The sequence below is a fragment of the Falco peregrinus genome, chromosome 5 (genome assembly GCF_023634155.1).
Source record: "Falco peregrinus isolate bFalPer1 chromosome 5, bFalPer1.pri, whole genome shotgun sequence".
Taxonomy (NCBI): domain Eukaryota; kingdom Metazoa; phylum Chordata; class Aves; order Falconiformes; family Falconidae; genus Falco; species Falco peregrinus.
Genome location: NC_073725.1, coordinates 113,446,867 through 113,464,575, shown reverse-complemented (window position 1 = coordinate 113,464,575; position 17,709 = coordinate 113,446,867). Strand labels below are relative to the sequence as shown.

The 17,709-nt window shown below is 36.4% G+C and overlaps 1 protein-coding gene across 9 annotated transcripts in view; it reads left to right on the top strand.

The window, feature by feature from the left end:
• Positions 1-17,709, top strand: part of ATP2B2 (ATPase plasma membrane Ca2+ transporting 2) — a 432,035-nt gene that overhangs the window by 103,995 nt on the left and 310,331 nt on the right. For all 9 annotated transcript variants that reach the window (XR_008747494.1, XM_055806184.1, XM_055806177.1 and 6 more), the window contains exon 2: positions 6,683-6,734. The gene's annotated coding sequence lies outside the window, so the exon portion shown is untranslated. The remainder of the gene's footprint in view (positions 1-6,682; positions 6,735-17,709) is intronic.

Genomic DNA, 17,709 nt, shown 5'->3' with positions numbered 1-17,709 from the left:
GTCACAGTGTAAGGATGGCTTACAGCAGAGGTAGATGGCAGTAGCTAGCAACATGCGGATCCTCCATCTGATTCCCTTTTTGCGTGAAGTTAGCCATGCGGGAGCTGGCTACTCTGCTGCTGCTGGCCCAGTACCAGCTGAGCACACAGGCAGCACTGCCAGTAGCCAAGAAGCCTTATATGCCTAAGACAAGTGTGATTCCTAGCTGGGAATACCTGAGAAGCAGCATTTTGGTAGTTCTTGACTTGTGCTTTCAGCAATTAAAAAACTAAAATTCTAATAAAAAATTATTTTTCAAACATGTTACACTTTTTGAGACTTTATAAGACATAATCTAGTTCCTTTCTGAACTAGTTTTTATCGAGTGTTTATCATACAGCCTTAAACTGCCTAGAAATTTTATTGCATCACTGAATTACCTCTGGGAGAAAATGTTCTAGTGTCTGTGTTGAATACAGCTGTAAAGCTCTGTAACATCATAGAGTTGTTCTTATTTCTAGCTCAGATAATCTTCTAGAATCAAAGCACCAAATTATTAAAGGACTCAGTAATAACTGCAATTTATGAAGTGCTGGTAAATACAAACAGTGAAGGAGTTTGCAGAGAAGCTGTGTCGTAATTGTTTTGTTTTGTTTGAAATTGTTCAAGTTCTGCTACAAATCCAGCCCCATTTGTTAGAAATAAAATGGAATATTTAGAAAATATGTCTAATATGTCTGTGGTAAAGATGGTACTATGCTGTTTGGGCTACCAAATGTTCTTATAACAAAAACAATTCCAGAAGAACAAAAGTTTGACCCCTTGGGATATGAATAATGTTCAGGCAAATGAAGGTCAGACATCACCTTGAGTCTTTTGAAATATATGACTTTGATTCCAGTACTTTAAATCTTAAATACCTGTTTCATTATTTATTTTAAAACTGAATACCTCAGGGGAACAAAGAAGCATACCACTTAAAAGACCTTTATATGATTATTTTTTTATCCTGTTTTAAATCTAAAATAGATGGCCTTTGAATAAAATAGATTATACAGTTTAATGTCTTAAACCACTAACCATACCAAATACAATATATGTCAACAACTAAATGCACAACTGTACCTAATTGAATTTTAACATCAAATTCATCCGGATGTATTGCATGACTTGGATAAAGTTGTCCATTCATATTTCTTACCTTAAATTAACATACAGAATAGTCACTGTCTGAAATGCTTGCGTGTATAAATAGATTGTAGATGGAAGTCAGTATTTGTTTCTTAGTTGTTGAGTGCCTTTTTTATTGCTCTAACTCTGCACCTTTAAAATAAAGACAAAGTAAAGAAATGAAGGGAAAAACCCATTAAAACAAACAAAACCCCAAGCCCAAACCTTTCTTTTTTTTTTCTTTCCCTCCACCAGAGTAACATTTCCACTGATAAAGCATCCCTAGAGAAGCAGGCAGTATATCATGAACTCTCAGTTGAGACTCTTTGGTAGCATTTGAGGCACAGTCACTTCCAGATGTGGGTTTGACGTACAGTAACGCTTTTATCATCAACTTTGCTGTCTTCTCATTCCTGAAGCTTAGGTCACTAATGAAATAGAGCAACTGTGAGAGCATCAGTGATCTCAGATCTCCAAGTAAAATGAATGTGATTATTTTAAATAATGCATCTGTTACTTTCATGACGAAGTAGAGCAGCGGTGTGCCTGTTCACTGCCTACAACCCTTTTCTAGCTTCAGGAGTGACTCAAGGTGCCTTTGATAAAGGAAACACCAGGTTTTCATGTTTAAAAATATATGACTGCTGTGTGAGAGTGCTATGGGACAGTGTTTCCAGCTCACGTTTCTAGCTAGGTCTTGTCTGAGAGACAGAGCAACCTCTTTAGAAGAACACCCTTGACTCATTGACTAGAACAAGGAAACCCATCACTTGCTGCTTTTTCAGTTCGTCATCTGATGAGAGATGACAGTAGATGTACCACAGCCACTGAGAGGCTTTACTGCCCGTCTTTTTGACATATTGAGCTAACACATAGGCTGTCAGTTTTGTTTTGTAATGCTATAATTACTTATACTGAAATCCCAAGGAATTAGAAGGTTGAGATGCGTTTCACATTGTAAGCTAAAATTGGGATAATACTACATTTATGGAAGGTGGAAAAACTGAAGGTGTAGTAGAGCTATATATCACTGTTGCAGGGGGGTGGTAGTGGTAGACAAACCCCCTTGCAATATCCATTTAATTAAAAAAAATAGTAATTTCTCCTCCTTCCATGGTAATGTATTTGCCAAGTATCAGTATAGTTTGTCTTTCCTGTTGTCTTCCCTGACTTGCAAGTGTTGTGATTTCCTTTCTCTACCAGCCTGAATTGCAGATGCATAGCTCATGATAGATTTTTTGCTGATGCCACGGCCCTAGTACTGTATATATTACATGCTAGAGTGTCCACTTTAGAAAAAACGGCATGTTGCTTTACCTGGTCTAGAGTTTTGTTCAATTCAGTGTTGAAACATCAGTAAATGTGACCTGTGGTGCAAGAGGCAAATGGCGTGGGGTTTTGAGGTATCTTCCACTGCGCAAGTTGGAAGCACTGGCCAGCAAGATGCCTTTCCTCCCAGAGGCAGCCCTAATACAGCTGGCTGGTTTTTTTACCCCTGCTTCACCCAGAGCTCTGTCTTCTTTTATGTTAACGAAAGCATTATGTTTGATTAAAAATCTAGATCCATGACAACTTCAACAAATTCAATTTATTTTGTTTCTCCTAAGAGATGTTACTGTATAGCAGGAGCATTCCAGGACATTTAGAGATAAAGTAGAAAGAAATTCAGTGACACGGCGATGAACATGTCTTACTGGAATTTGTTGTAAATTGAAAAATACAAAGCAACTTTGATCTGTCCAAGCTACGGTATACATTTTGGCTTTGTTCAGTATCATGCCAAATAATGATGTAATGTTTCTAACTTTATTAAAGTTTTTGTCTTTATGGAGACCATTCTCTATATTTATATAGTTATGTAATGATGGACAACATATTTTTCAACCTGATTCTCATAGACTTGTGCATCAAAATAAGAATCTCTGAATATAGCCTTTGCAAATTACATTTAAGCTATCTTTTATGAACTAATTGCATGTGCTTTGCCCATTGACTGTAAAGGAGTAAATCAAATAAAGGAAATAACGGAAAATCTTAACCATCAGATGGCAAGGGTGCACATATTGAGTAGTGGAAAATACTGCAAGTGGAAAAGCTCTTTTTAGGTGTTGGAATAATTGTATGTTGCTTGAAGCACACGACTAGAACAGTTTAAACAGTTATTAAAGAATGTTGCCAGATCTTATCACTGCAGTCATGCATATAGATCAGTGATCCCCATGCAGCACTACAAAATGTGTGAATGAGGTACTTACTAAAAATAAACCTACTGAGTGCTATTCCTAAATTGCCATAGAATGCTGGATAAATGATATAATTTTAGCAGTACAAAATCATCTCCAAGATTGAGTTTAAAAAATCTGTTTAACTGCAACATTACAAGTGAGTTTTAGATGATAAAATAGTTGCAGGCCGTCTTTGTTTGCCTGAGCATTCATCAGTGTTTAAAAACCAAAACAAACAAGACCCCACCAAACAAACAAACAAAAAAAATCACAGGAGCAGTATAGTAGGATGAAAATACTGACTTGAGATGAGGTTAGGGCTGGGTGGGGTACAGCAAATGAACAAGCATGCACAGTGTATGAGCTGAGTCTTATAAGAAGGCACCATGCCATATTTTACAAGTGTCATTTGGCATCAGTAAGTGTGCAACTGATACTTCTTTTGAGTATCTACAACTGGTCTTCAATCATCCTCTGCTTATTTCATTAAAATTGGAGACGTAGGTCTGCTCTTGCATAATTTTCAAGAAGTATTGATGCATTCTAGTTTTATGGAAACACCTGGTAGGGATACAGTTCTTGGAGTAGGCTGGAGTAGACTATAACTGCTATGACTTACATTGTAAAGCCACTTAAGCAGCCCAAAATATGAAGAGAAGTATCTGTGTTTTGTTTTGTTTGTTTGTTTGTTCTTAATAAAATGAAGTTCTGAAGACATTTAGCAACAGGTAAGCATCTCAGAGCTAGGAACAAAAGAACCATTTCATTCCCCGCCCCCCCCCCTTCTCTTTTAGAATCAGGTTTCTCTTGTGCCCTTGTACCCTAAACAGAATCTATTTTCTTTTTCATAAGAAACTGGTTTGTTGATGAAGAGTCTGCCATTGCTGCCTCTGTGACTCTTCCAAATTTTTAGGATATTGAATAAATAAGAACTCGCATCAATTTCTTTATAATTCAGTCTTCAGGTTGACTTGGGAAGATGAAACCTTTCTCTCATTGAAAACAGACTTAAAAATCAATAAACAACTTTTATCTCTAGCAAATTCTTTGATTATCAATTTCTGTATGGTTATTCATATTCTCAGCCAGCTGTAGCAAATGAATGGTTGCAGGCATACTGCTCAAGCAAAGGTTTAAGCTATTTAGGGAAACAAATGAAGCACAAAGGTTTTTATTTAACAATAAATTTTGTATGAATATAATTTTTTTAATGAGTGACTGACTTTCTCAGATCAAATTCCTCTACAGGGAATTTTACAGCAATATACAGTACCTTTAACTATAATTTTCCAAAACTCTGGGAATACCAGATGAAAGCATAAAGAAATATTGATCTGATGGAGCCTTAAGTAATCCTTGATTAAAGTAACAATGCATTTTAAAGCTAGCATTGATTACTCTGGGACTTACCATTTTATGATCCTGGGCTGCGGTTTTGTTATCTTTCCCAGTCTGAAAATGTTGAGTGTCTATAGAGCCAGAGAAATAATATTGAGAATACTGATTAGACATTTATTTGAATTAATCATCCTAGTATTTGAGCACTTCTACGTTATCTTCTGAATTTGTACTCAAAATAAGTCTCATAGAAGTGGAAGTACTTTACTGATGAGGCAAAAGGGGGTGGGAGGTTTAATGACATACCTGTACAGTTAGGCAGAAAGACACTTCTTGCACCCTGAGCCTCAAATTGTGAGCACTGGGGACTGTGGTGTAGACAAAACAGAACTAAATATTTCTATTACTAGGACTGCGTCTGTGCTGCTTCAAGTCCTGCGCTGGCAGTCCTCCTCCTTACTCATTTAACTTACTTAGCATCATTGTCATCTCTACTGTTTAAGTTGTTTAGACCTGCTGTACTTTAAAGCTGTGCATTTAGGTATTGCCCCATATATGTCTCCCTGTTTGCAGTTAGTTTGATTCTCGGAGTTACTCAAAAAATTGCCTGGCGTGGTATCTGATGTACGGATTGCATTGCCAGTTTATGAAGATGATGGACTGTTTTTGCTTAGCTCCAGTATCACGTGTGCAATTTGAAATGATAGAGCTCTAGTTTCCAGCTCTTTACATGTATTTCCATAATGGGAAATCTCCAGAATAGATGTGGAAAAGTAATGTTGGTAGCACAGGTAGTGGAGCAAGGTGTTTTGCTGGGGAACTACTGCAAATATACTTCTGTTTGCATAGGATGAAAGAAAGATATTTTGATCACTTGTAGTAAGTAATTAGATGTCCTAGTACACCTATCGAGTGGGTTAGCCTTTCCTTTTGGCTAGATTTCAATTTCATTTACAATGTATCACCTACCTAACTTAGCCTTGACTCTCAAATAGGTTGTATCATCCTTTTAATTTCTGACCTGAACAGGTGTGCAGTGTTCAAGGTGAAACTCATAGATTCGAAGAATTTCTTTTTTGGCTGTTAATAGCATAATGTACACGCAGTTTGCGTATCGTTTTGATACGTTCCAGTAGCGCTTTGAAAAGCTGAAAGAGAAATTGATGTTGAATGTATTTATTCTGAAACTCTTAGGAGACTGTCATTGCCATGTAACTGTAAATCTCACAGCTGAGTGAAACAATTACCTGACTAGAGGTAAGATGGTATCTACTAAAGAGGCTGTATGCTTATCAAGATGTGTGTTGACAAATGTGAAACACTCACAGCATTATCTCTGCTTGCTTAAAATCATCTCCAGAAGGTTTTAAAATAGGTTCTTTGTTGAAAATTTGGTAATTCTGTACTTAAATTCGTGAACCAGAGAGATATCTAGATGTTTCTCTTGATGTAATTCTAGGAAAATACGTTTTTTTCATGTCCTGCAAAAGTAACTGAGGTAAATATTTCATATAGCCTGATTTATACATTATTTATTTACTAGACTTTTTCCCTTCAAAATATTTAATTTAAGACAAATTGATGTTACCAGTTCTATTTAAGACTTATAGACCTCAGTGCTACTACAGAATAATTACAAATGGCAGCAAGAGTAATAGCTTGTACTTGTACAAGTACATAGCATTATACATGTACATGTACATTATTTTGATTTTGAGCGAGACAATTTTAAATGCTTCAGTTGTATTGGAAGGTGTGGTCTTACTTTTTATTAAGACTTAAGTTTGCAATTAGGAAGTAATACAGAAGAGATAAGATTGATTTTATTAATTGTGCAATTAAACCATTTGGTTTTGATATGAAACCAGATGTTTTTAATGGACTGCTTTTTCGTCTGATTTTACATTCATTATATCTAGTCATAATTTATATTTACGAAATTAAAACTATTTTTTCTTTATTTTTATTAGGGCTTGAATGCTGTGGCACAAAGATTTCATCACGCTGTGCGCTATGCTCACGGTAAGCCTTATTTCATCTTGTTAGGTTATACATGTTATCATTCCAGGGGATATTACATTATTTTGTCAGTCAGTCACTTTAAATCATCATAAACATGCTGATATGAATTTAGTCTTTATCTTTTCTACTGAATTAGTGACAAATTTCTAGTTTTACACAATATCCAGTGCAAAATTAGTTATAAAAATCTGTGAAGAATCTGATAATGGCCTCAAAGTTTCAATGGTTGTGTTAAAAATCGCAGACGGTGCAGGACAGGACCATTTTTGTAGTTTAGGATGCCATTGCGTTATTTAATTCATGGCTGGTCCCCAGATGACAACATGCAAACAGTAAAACAAAGGGCCCAGCTTGGGGTCCGGTGAATCTTATTTTGTCCAGGCTCCATGTCTTCAGGCTCTTTATCTATGCTAAGTAATTCTCCATGGCTGCCAACTCTTTGGCGCTTCTTAAAATAACTCTGTTAAAAATATTTCATAAACTCATTTTCTATAGGCAAAATAAGCCCCTGTGCTCCTCCGAAGCAGCACACATTTCTTCTGTTCCCCTTCTCCTCCAAATATTAGCAAATTACCACTTTTATTATGGATATGACATGAAAATAAACCAGATTTTGGAATTAAGCCTCACATTTATCAAATGGTTTCCAACTATGTTCTGTTCTTTTTTGAGCTGCTAAGTAGAAAACACCTTCTGTATTTCTGGGTTTACTGATACATATTTTTTAAATAGTTATTTTTCCTTTTGCTTTTTACTGGAAGTAGCAGGAATCCTCATGTGGTTCCACTCCCTCTTTTATTTTTCCTTTTTTTTTTTTTCTTCCCCTCTCTTACCTTGTAAGTTCTTCCTTACCTACCAAAGGATGTCTGTGCTACTCGGTGACCTCTACCTCTGAGACCAGAAGTTAATGAAGAACTCTCCCTAGCTGATGGGATTAGAGATGTCAGAGGAGTGGCCAAGGCTTTAAGGGACGCAGTCTTTTAATCTTCTTCCCTAGTTCACTTAAGTTCAGTCAGCCATTGGAAGTCTGTCTTGTTAAGCTGTCAAGGTAATCAATAGACACATGCAGTGAAGTTGCTTCTTGGTATTTCTGAGCGTCCAGTCACATTCATAAATGTACTGCTGCTTCCTGAGTAGAAATGTTTAATCCTGGCATATTCATCGGCTTCTTAATAAGCACACTTACCCGTGGGAGCAGTTTGGCTTGCAGGGTCTTGAACAGCCAGTGGTAAAAGTTGATGTACATCTTTGCAGATCGGGACCAAGGACAAGCCCTTGCTCAATTGCATATAACATTTAATTATTCATCACTCTGGAATAAGAGTTAATGCAAGAACAAAAGCTTAACATCTGTCAGGTCTTTCAGTGCCGAAGTTTCTGTTTCCAGATTTTGGTTTGTTTTATACATTTTTCCCTCATTCTAGCAACTTTTCCATGTAATGTAGGAGTTTTTTCCATGGTCTTCTGTACAACATAGTGATATTTGGAGCAGTTCTACAATTTTGCTGATGTTTGCTGGAGGTTTGGAAAGGCTGTGAGGATCTTAGCACTGACTCTGCCAATTTAATTAATCTGGGAGCTCCAGATAGACAGTTAATGGCTCCATTAATAATTTCACTTTTGTACATGCTTAGTTGTGAAGTATTGGACTGATACTTTGCACTCCAAGGCATGATAGAAGTGTCTTTCATTTTAGAGTCCATCTAGCAGTAATCTACTGCAAGCTTTGTAGATGTTCTCTAAAGCAGGGGTTCATGATTTTTCTTTAAGCAATTACTGCATAAGGCCCCAAGCCTGGAATAGTTTAGCTAAAATATTTTTTACAGAAAATACAAGAACCCATTGTAATGTCAAGGGCTTATGGTTAAATTTTACTAATGCAAATTGTTTTATGAATTAGGAAAGTCTGTGACAGTATTATAGTCATTCTAACTTTTTAAAACGCATTCTAACTTTTATCAAGATGATAACTAAACCATACTTTTAGTTTAGTAAAATAAACAAACTAAACCATAACTTTTCTGATTTTAATGGAAAAAAATCATTGTATGTTGTCCAATCTTTCTGTAATGGTTTTGAGAGGGAGAAAATGATGATTAAAGCAAGTATTGAAAATTCTGCACACAAAATACTTTGTGAAAAGTTATTTCAAATCTAGTATCAACAAATCTGCATAGTAGATAAAATTGTTTGGCTCTTTTGTTTCTAATTTATGTTCACAAGAAAAAATTAGGATGAAACAGCAATAAGAGAGATCAATTAAAGCTACCAGTACAACTAGTTTTTAAAAAGAAAATCAGTTTACAGTTCAGACTTTAAAAATTACTGCAGTGCAGCTTTTGTATTTGTACTGTATTTGCAAAGAGTTATGTCCTGCGTGAAGAACTGGTGCAAATATAAATAAATTTTTTATCAGTTGTGAATCAAGGGTGAGTTCTACATCTAGACTTGTAAATACAAATATTTTTTTATTATCTAAAATATATCCCCTATAGATGATATTGAACTTTATTTTTCCAAATTTTTTTTATCAGTTTACATGCTTCTATTGCGGTATAAAAATACCAAGCTTCATTTGTGAAGTCCTCTGTTTATTTTCAGATACCTATGGTATCGAACCTGGCATCGTTATTCACCTTCTGATGTATGGTTTATCTGATTAGTGTGGTTTGGGGATTGCAATTACTTTGAATAATTTGTCATCTTTTGTCTGCTGTAATTTTTTATTAGAATTCTCTTGAAGAATGCAGTTTATATTACTGAATAGAGTGGGAATGAAACACTGGAGAGTGCAGGGGGTGGTTCCTATATTTACTGAATATGCCTCCTCTTGTATGCCTGCCTTGTATCCCAGAAATGCTTCTTGTGGCAATATGTTTTTTCTTAATTGACCTTTTAAAAAATGCTGTGCATAAGTAAGAGTAAGGGGCTTTTGATTGCAGGTGTTCTTAATTAGATTAATTTACAAAGTAGATCAAGCCAATGAAGGGGGGGCAGAGAAGTGACTGCAAGTTTATCAAATTGGCAAAGTAGAGCAATTAATCAGACTGATTTTAACTGGTTTCTTTTTTTAATGATCATCTTGAATAGCGTGGGGTGTTTTTCAGCTTCCATTAGAGAAGGCGTTTAATGCGAAGCTGCATTTTGTGAGACAGTTTGCTTGTTTCCTTGTGACATGCATGTCTTGGAGAGTGTCAACAGTGGTAATGAGCTGTATTGTATTGTACAAATATTGTAGCACTTGCAGAAATCTGCTGACATTCCCAAGGCACAGAACAGTGTCCTGTAAATTAGGAAAAAAACCAAAAAAAGTGTACAGCATCCTCTGTGAAAATATCTGGGGTCTGCCCTAAATTTCTGTATGCAGACAATAATGCAGTCCTGCCTAACGGCGTGTTTGCTCATGTCCATTAGCCACCAATGCGGTTACACCAGTAGTTCAAAAGGGCATAAATTCTCATCAAAGATAGAGCTACCCACTCAGTAATAAGTATAGTATTGGTGTAAGTCAGAAAAAAAAAAAAAAAGTCAGTTGAGGTTTGCATTATTCAAAAGTTTATCGACACCAAACTCTAACAATTGACTGATTTAACCCCCCACATAATTTACAAATTATTATTATTGACTGAGAATAGTATCTCTCCAGTGTACTATGCTCTCCAGTACAAATATTGTGCAGGATGGACATTGTATTTTATCTGAACAATAATTTGTTAGTGAAAATGTTCAATAGGCAGCTCTTCGGAAACTTCTTGTTGCAGCATGATGACAATCACTCATTAAGGTGTCCTTAAAATGATGCTTTTAACAAGTTATTATTATTTCTAAGTAAATTAATTCAATTTTGGGACTGTTATGCATATTGATAGAAATTTCCTCCTTTATCCATTTGCAAATGATCTTGTATTTTTAGATGGACTTTTTCTGCCTTTCACTGCAGAAAAAAAGAAAGTTCCATAAGATTGTACTTTTTGTATGCTTTGTACAATCTTACAGAACTTCCTTTCTTTTCCTGTAGGCAAAAGCCTTGTGTCATTTCATAATAAACGACACTGGTAGTTCCCAGGTTTGGCCCTGAGAAATTGGACCAAGGCCCCGTAACATTGACACTGAATATGGAGAAGTGATCTCTCTCCAGACACGACCTTCACAGTGACCTTTTCCTTCTCTTCAAAAGGTCAAATGATTTCCCTTCCCACATTCACAGTGAATCCTAAAGCATGTCAGAAAACAAGCAAGGATGAGTGTTAACACTTCTTACTGCAAAATTTAGAGAACTGCTACAATATGCTGATCTTTAAAGTTATTTCCATTCTTCTCTCTCCTATATAGCAGGTTTCTCCCCGTAAGATAAAAGCTAATTAATTTTTTTAATTTTTTTATTTTGAATCCCCTGCCCATGTGTACTCTCCCAGGTCCACTCACTAAAAAACTTTAATCTGCTTTGTACCCTAGTGCAATGCCGGAGGGGACTGTGGCACTGGGGGAGGTATTTTGGTGGCTGTCAAAAGCCAAAACACAGGGGTGGACAGGTTAGTCCAGAAGTGCAGCTGACAGATTCAGGTGTAAGAGAGAGAATTATGAATGCTTCCTTCAGCATCAGCACTGGTAAGAATGAGACCTTCCATAGGATATTTCCAAATACTGGACCTGCCTCTTGTGTAGAGCTTAAATATAGTTTTCATGTAAATTTGATGATCATTCCTTGTGCCATCAGCTCAATTGTAGTATTGGCATTATCTCGTACACTGTGGGTCTTCCTTTAAAAAATACACAAGGAACACCCTGGCACCTTAACTTGGGGCATTTATATTTGAGAATTTTATCACAACTTAAAATACTGTCCTTCTCCCTGCTGTAAAACTGGTTTCTCCTCTTTATAAGTCCTCAGCCATTTTATCTGAAGTACCCAGAAATGAAAATCTTAACCAAGGTTGTCAGTTTGGGTCAAGCTTTTGAAAATTCCTTTTAAAATTTGGAGTTATATTTTCATGCCATTAACACTGAATACTTAAAAAACCATAATGTCCTGTGTTTAGGAGTTCTTTGGAAAACTACAGAATCCTTGAACAGTTGAAGGTAAAGAGGAAATATTTGGGTAATTATTTCAGGATTTTTGGTAGATTGATCATTGTGTTTGCCTTCAGAACAGAAAAGAATAGCTGTAAAAGATGATGCCTGAAATGTGTAAACTGCATTTTCTTTTGCATCTCTGGAAAGGTAGTTTCTCATTTGTCTGACGAATTTCTGTCACTTGACTTGATTTTTGAATCACTGAAAATAAGATACAATTTCAATTTTAACTGATATGGAAAACTGCTAAAAGAAGCCTGTAAATAGGAGTAATTAACACCCACCTCCCCTCAGTGTTTCTTTTTGGTGCTTTTTTAAATTGCTAGGTTTAAATGCACTGAATGTGAAAATATTTTAGACAATATTTATGTGGTTTCAAGATGCTTGAGTCTGATCAGTTACCAAATATTTCTTTTCCTTGGGAAGGCCGGAGGGCTGTACTAAACATGACCCTAAATACTCTGGTAGTAATATGAATCCAAGAACTTTTATGTGTTTTTTTGTTGTCTCTGAACCAGTGTTCATACCTGGATGTGGCTGATGAACTAATCAGTACAGAGGAAGGAATGGTGGATAACTACTAAAAGTGAAACATTGGCTCTGGATAGCTTGTACCTGTACAAAAAGTCTAAACCCACTAATAAGACATGATCTTAGTTCATAAACCATAAACGTTACTGCTGATTAATTGGAAGAAATGGTTCTGGATTCACAGTCTTGAGGGTTTATAGTTTATTTCAGCACTTCCTGAAAAATGCATGGCACTTCTGAAGTGTGAGGATACAGCTGCTTCCATGTCTTTGTAAGGCTATATGCCTCGGGAATCTAGACAGCATCATTTAAGCATCTGGTAGATGTCACCACTGAGAAGTTAAGATGCAAGATCAAAAATACCTGTCTAATAATGTGTTCATCATCGTTTTACTACTGGTAACATCAGCGTGTACTTAATGCTAGTCTAAGACGTTACCAAAACTCTGAGTTGTGCTGCACCAGGATCAGGTCAGAGTCAGAACTGGCGTCCAGCTGGCTTTTGGTAGGGGAGGTAAGGAGTGCACTGCACTGGGCGAAGCTGAGCGTCGTTGATGCAGCACAGCTGCACTGGCTGGTACAGTGTGCAGGTGGGAGTGGGGCTCTCGGCTCTTCTCTGGGCGAGCATCTCGACCGTGACTCCTCCCTGCTTCTGTGCCTGCAATGAAAATATCAATGTCATGTAGGTACTGTGGGTTGTCTCTTAGCGGTGAACTGACCTGGGTGCAGAACAGGTAGCTCTTTTCCACGTGGTTAAGTACTCTGAAACAATTATGTTTCTTAAAGCCTTTCCCCATGGGCATTTAAAGCAGCTCACTGACTGCTATTCCATAGGGTACTGTAGCTTTCTTTTTGATGCAGAATGAACCTGGTCATGAATTTGAAACTATTACTTGCCTTTTAGTTTTTTTCCCCAATGATTTAATAAGATGTTTGAAGTACCACCTTGAAAAAAAGACTTGAGAGCCATAGGAATAGGGAGAGAAATCATACTACGTTATAATAATATTTATACTGTTCTTTTCATTTCATTGACTTTCTGTCTGTATTCCACTGGTGGCCGTGTTTTCCAACCATTCCAAGTGCTAAAGCTGGAAAAGAGGTGATACATTAATGGTAGTCAGGGATTATAATCCTTCTCAGTCTCATTTCCTATAGGGCATATACCATTTTTTGCGATTATGTTTAATACTTTAATAGTTTGTGATAAATAGTTATCCCAAACAACAGACAGTTATTATCTTTGGTTAAGTGTTCCTAAACTTGCTTTCACAGTAACTTATGTGTCACATAAAGGATGTATTTTGTCCAGGATCCTTAATTGAGGTCATTGTTATTTTTGGTTTGGTAGTTGGAGTTTTTTCTCCCCCATGAAGTATATTATTTTTCTTTAAGAAAATTGATGTCATGGATGAAAAGCTGTATTCAGTAAAAAGAAAGCAGAATAAAATCCTTTTTTTAATGGTCTGAGGTTTATGGCATGAATATCTCTATTTTCTTAGTTTTTTTTTTTAAACGTACTATTTTCTATCAAGTAAGAATACTTCTACATTTGCTTAAACACTGCCTCAATATTTCCAGCAAAATACTTTTTAGTCAAATTTCCTTTTTAAAAACTACAGCCTCTTTGAACTCTGCAGACCTCACCATCTGTTACTCAATTTTCACTCCATAAAATTTTGCTGACATCTGTTTAATCAAAAATATTTTTATAGTCATGGAGAAATCTAGTTCAAACTTGGTATTATACTATCCCTATATGCCAAATAGAAAATAGGAAAATAATGAACAGGAACTTACGGGAGAGGACAGGAAAACAGTGAAATCAAGTCTGTTACCGCTTAGGGCACTGCTTGAATCTGGGAGCAACAGCCGTGTCCTGCAGGCTGCGGGGCTCTGTGTTTCCAGAGCCTGCTGCTGTGCAGGGGCTTCCTGGGACAACATGGGGCAACTTTCCCTGGCTTTGACATAGCTGGCTGTCCCCCCCTCAGCTGATGTTTTGGAGCAGCTGCTAGGCTTGGGTCTGAAAAGCCAGAACTAAGTTTACCAGGTTTTAAAAGCCTGTCTTCATTCCTTGCCCTGCTGTCCCCATCTTTGCACTTTCTTCCTTGATTGACTTCAACTGGGTAAAGGAACTCACACCCACGAGCTTCTTTACGCTGTTGAAACTCTCCAGTGGTCAGGACACCTGTAAGACATTAATGAAGTAATAAAAGTAGGGGAGACAGATGCTCTTACTTGATTCCATTTGGTTTTCCTGTGCCCTCTGGGGTGCTATGTTCTCTGGTTTCACTGGTTTTCTGTCAAGTGCACGTCATGTCAAAGTCTGTGGATGCTGTAATAGTCACTATAATAGATGTAGTGATAATTATTAGTATGACCTTATTTTTAGTCTGTTATTTTTAAAGGAAATGAGGCATGTGCAATTTCTGTCTATCTGTCAATCTGTTTACTTGGTTACCTGTCAAGCTTGATTAGGAAATTTTCATCAGTATCGTGGTCTGACAGACCTTTCCCATCTCCCACTAAAAAAAAGTTAATATAATTATTAAGCAATAATTTGTAACATGTAGTAACCAAATAACTATATATTTTTTCATTGTGCCTCTTGGTTATTATAAATTTTGACCAGTTAAAATGGTTTGTTCAGACATTATATGTTGTACCAAATATTCTTGATTTTGGAGAGGTATCAAAGTGTTCTGGCTTTTCTGTTGCTGTTGGGGTTGAACTTTCTCTTCCAGAATGATTTAGCTGTTTACTGCAGATTTATATTGTTTTGCTTGCAAACTGAACTGATACTTACAACTGAGTGATAAATTCAGACTATTGCTTTTTAATTGAGTCTTCAGCAGAATATGCTGATTATTTTGAATTCAATGATGAGGAGCAATGTTTTTTAAATTTTTCGTACAAATTGCATTATCTACACATTTCGTATTTACATATGTGTTATTAAACTGAAATGGTTATGTCATCTTCTGAAATGATATTTTATTCCCTTCCCTGAAGAAGAAAGTCAAGCCTTTTTTTTAATGATTAAGTAGATAAGACCAATTGAAATGAAACACTAGTATCATTTTGTAATGCTTAGAGCCCTTCCCTAATTCTTTATCCCCAAAGACACTATTTATCTCCTTTTAAGTTTTCTTTATTCAGAGAGCTTTATTAAGGTATGAGTGAAAGAAAGGTGTCTGGAAGTATTCTTTGATTTGTTTAAAATCTTCAGTTTATTTGGAAGGAATACTTTTCATCTGGTCTTTCAAAATCCTTTTGAGCAAAGTAAAAGGAAAGCTGAAATGACAATGTTTATTTCTTTGGGGTTTTCTAATGGTAGATTACAAGTGGGGAATTGTTTTTTTGGTAATGACCATGCTATGTAAGTTTAAATTCAAATTATAACCACAACAGGTTTTAGCTAGATGATGCAAACTGAATATGCTCTTTGTTTTGTGGCAGACAAAATCAGATTGTCGTCATGTTTGCTTATTTTGAGATCAGTAAACTGAAGAAAAACAACATATCTTTTAGCATGAAGAATGTATACTGCCTTTTCAAAAATATGAACTGAAAAAATTGCAATCGATTTCTTTTACATGCATTGATGTGAAGGTTTGGTACAATTGAAAACGCTAACACTGCAATGAAATGATGCTTTTTAACCTTTGTGGGTCAGAACAAATATCTGAGTGTTATATCACCTGTCAATCCCATCCAGGCAGTGCTGTATGTCATAGAGAAAAAATCTTGTAATTTTTTCTTGCTTAACTCTGTCTTTTGCTGACATTTAGAACAAAACAAATTAAACTGGAACATGACAGGAAAATCTACTGGGCATAAGGCATAAACTCAGACTTTATTTGACGAAGAACCAAAAGAATAACATTTCCCAATGCCATTTCTCTTCTCCCCGGCCTGGGCAGCTGGGAGGATCCTGAAATGTTTCTCCAATGACCAAATGGCTTGGTGCAGGAGGACGTTTCCCAGGGTGTAGCTGATCGCTCCCTGGCAGATTGCTGCTGCAGCCAGAATCACAGAGGGAGAGCTAGGAGTGTGCTGCATTGCAGGTGGAGGTGCACTGATGAGAAATTCTGTTCTATTCTAACTCCAATTTTACCCTAATTCTTCCCTAGTTCTGTTCTACTCCGCTACTACTTCTACCCTGATTCTAGTTCTTGTTCTGGTGTACCAAGCTAGCAACCTTACACCTGATGCAGTAGAAAATGGAATAAGAATCATAATGAAAAAGCAGCAGGTTTCTGTGGGTTTTTTTGGTGGTTGTTTTTTTTAGTTTGTTTTTGCTTGTTTTTTTTCGTTTGGTGTTCTGTGTTGTGTGGGGTTTTTTGTTTGTTTTGGTGTTGGTTTTTTTTTTTTTTTTTTAGTTTGGCAATAGAAGAAGCTATCCTGTAGAAACCTTACGAGAGTCAAGTACTGCAGCAGTCCATAGCTAGAAGTCAAGTTAAGGACAATAAGCCCTTGTTAACTGTACCTTGTCTCTTTAGTGATATGCAGTGGAATGAGGAGTTTATGCAATGTTCCATGTTGAGACTCTGAAAGACTGTTTTAAGACAGTTCCTGGTATAGAGGATCTTTTGATGTGGCTTGAGATACTAATTCATGGAACATTACCAACTCTGGCCTTAGAGATGAAACATTTCCAAAATCAAGCCGTTGCCAGCTGAGACGAATAAGCAGATATGGGCAAACCAGAATGTTTCAGTAATAAACACTTTGATATATTGTAGAACAGTTTGAGGAAAATAGGAAACAATCAGAAAGAACACCATAGTGCAGCAATCTTGACTGTAAAAACTTTTAGTTTAGGAAGATAAATTCCTATTTCCTTAAGAATACAGGCTATCAAAATGAAAAGTTAAATTATATCATGAATTAAAACCTAATTAGAAATTAGAAATCAACTGGGGGAATTAAATGGCCTATTATTAATGCTGCAAAAGTGCTTCTAAGATGCCCCAGGGATCAAGACTTTAATGATGATTTGTTAGTGAATTGCTGAAGTTAAGAAAAAACTTTTAAGTTTCATTGGGAGTATCTTCCTGCCACCACAGAATTTTCCCTGAAACAGTACATTTTCAAAGTTTTAGTTTTCAGATATTCAAAACAGGCACTTTAATATGGTTTTCCTAATTTAACTCGCTATTCCTGCTTTTGATCTTGGTGAATTTTTAAATATCCCCTCTACATTTTGTATTCATGTAACCTATTTGTTTATTAAAGTGTATTTTTATGGAATCATAGACTGGTTTGGGCTGGAAGGGACCTTAAAGATCACCCAGTTCCACCCCTCTGACATGGGCAGGGCCACCTCCCCCCTGCCCAGGCTGCTCCCAGCCCCGTCCAGCCTGGCCCT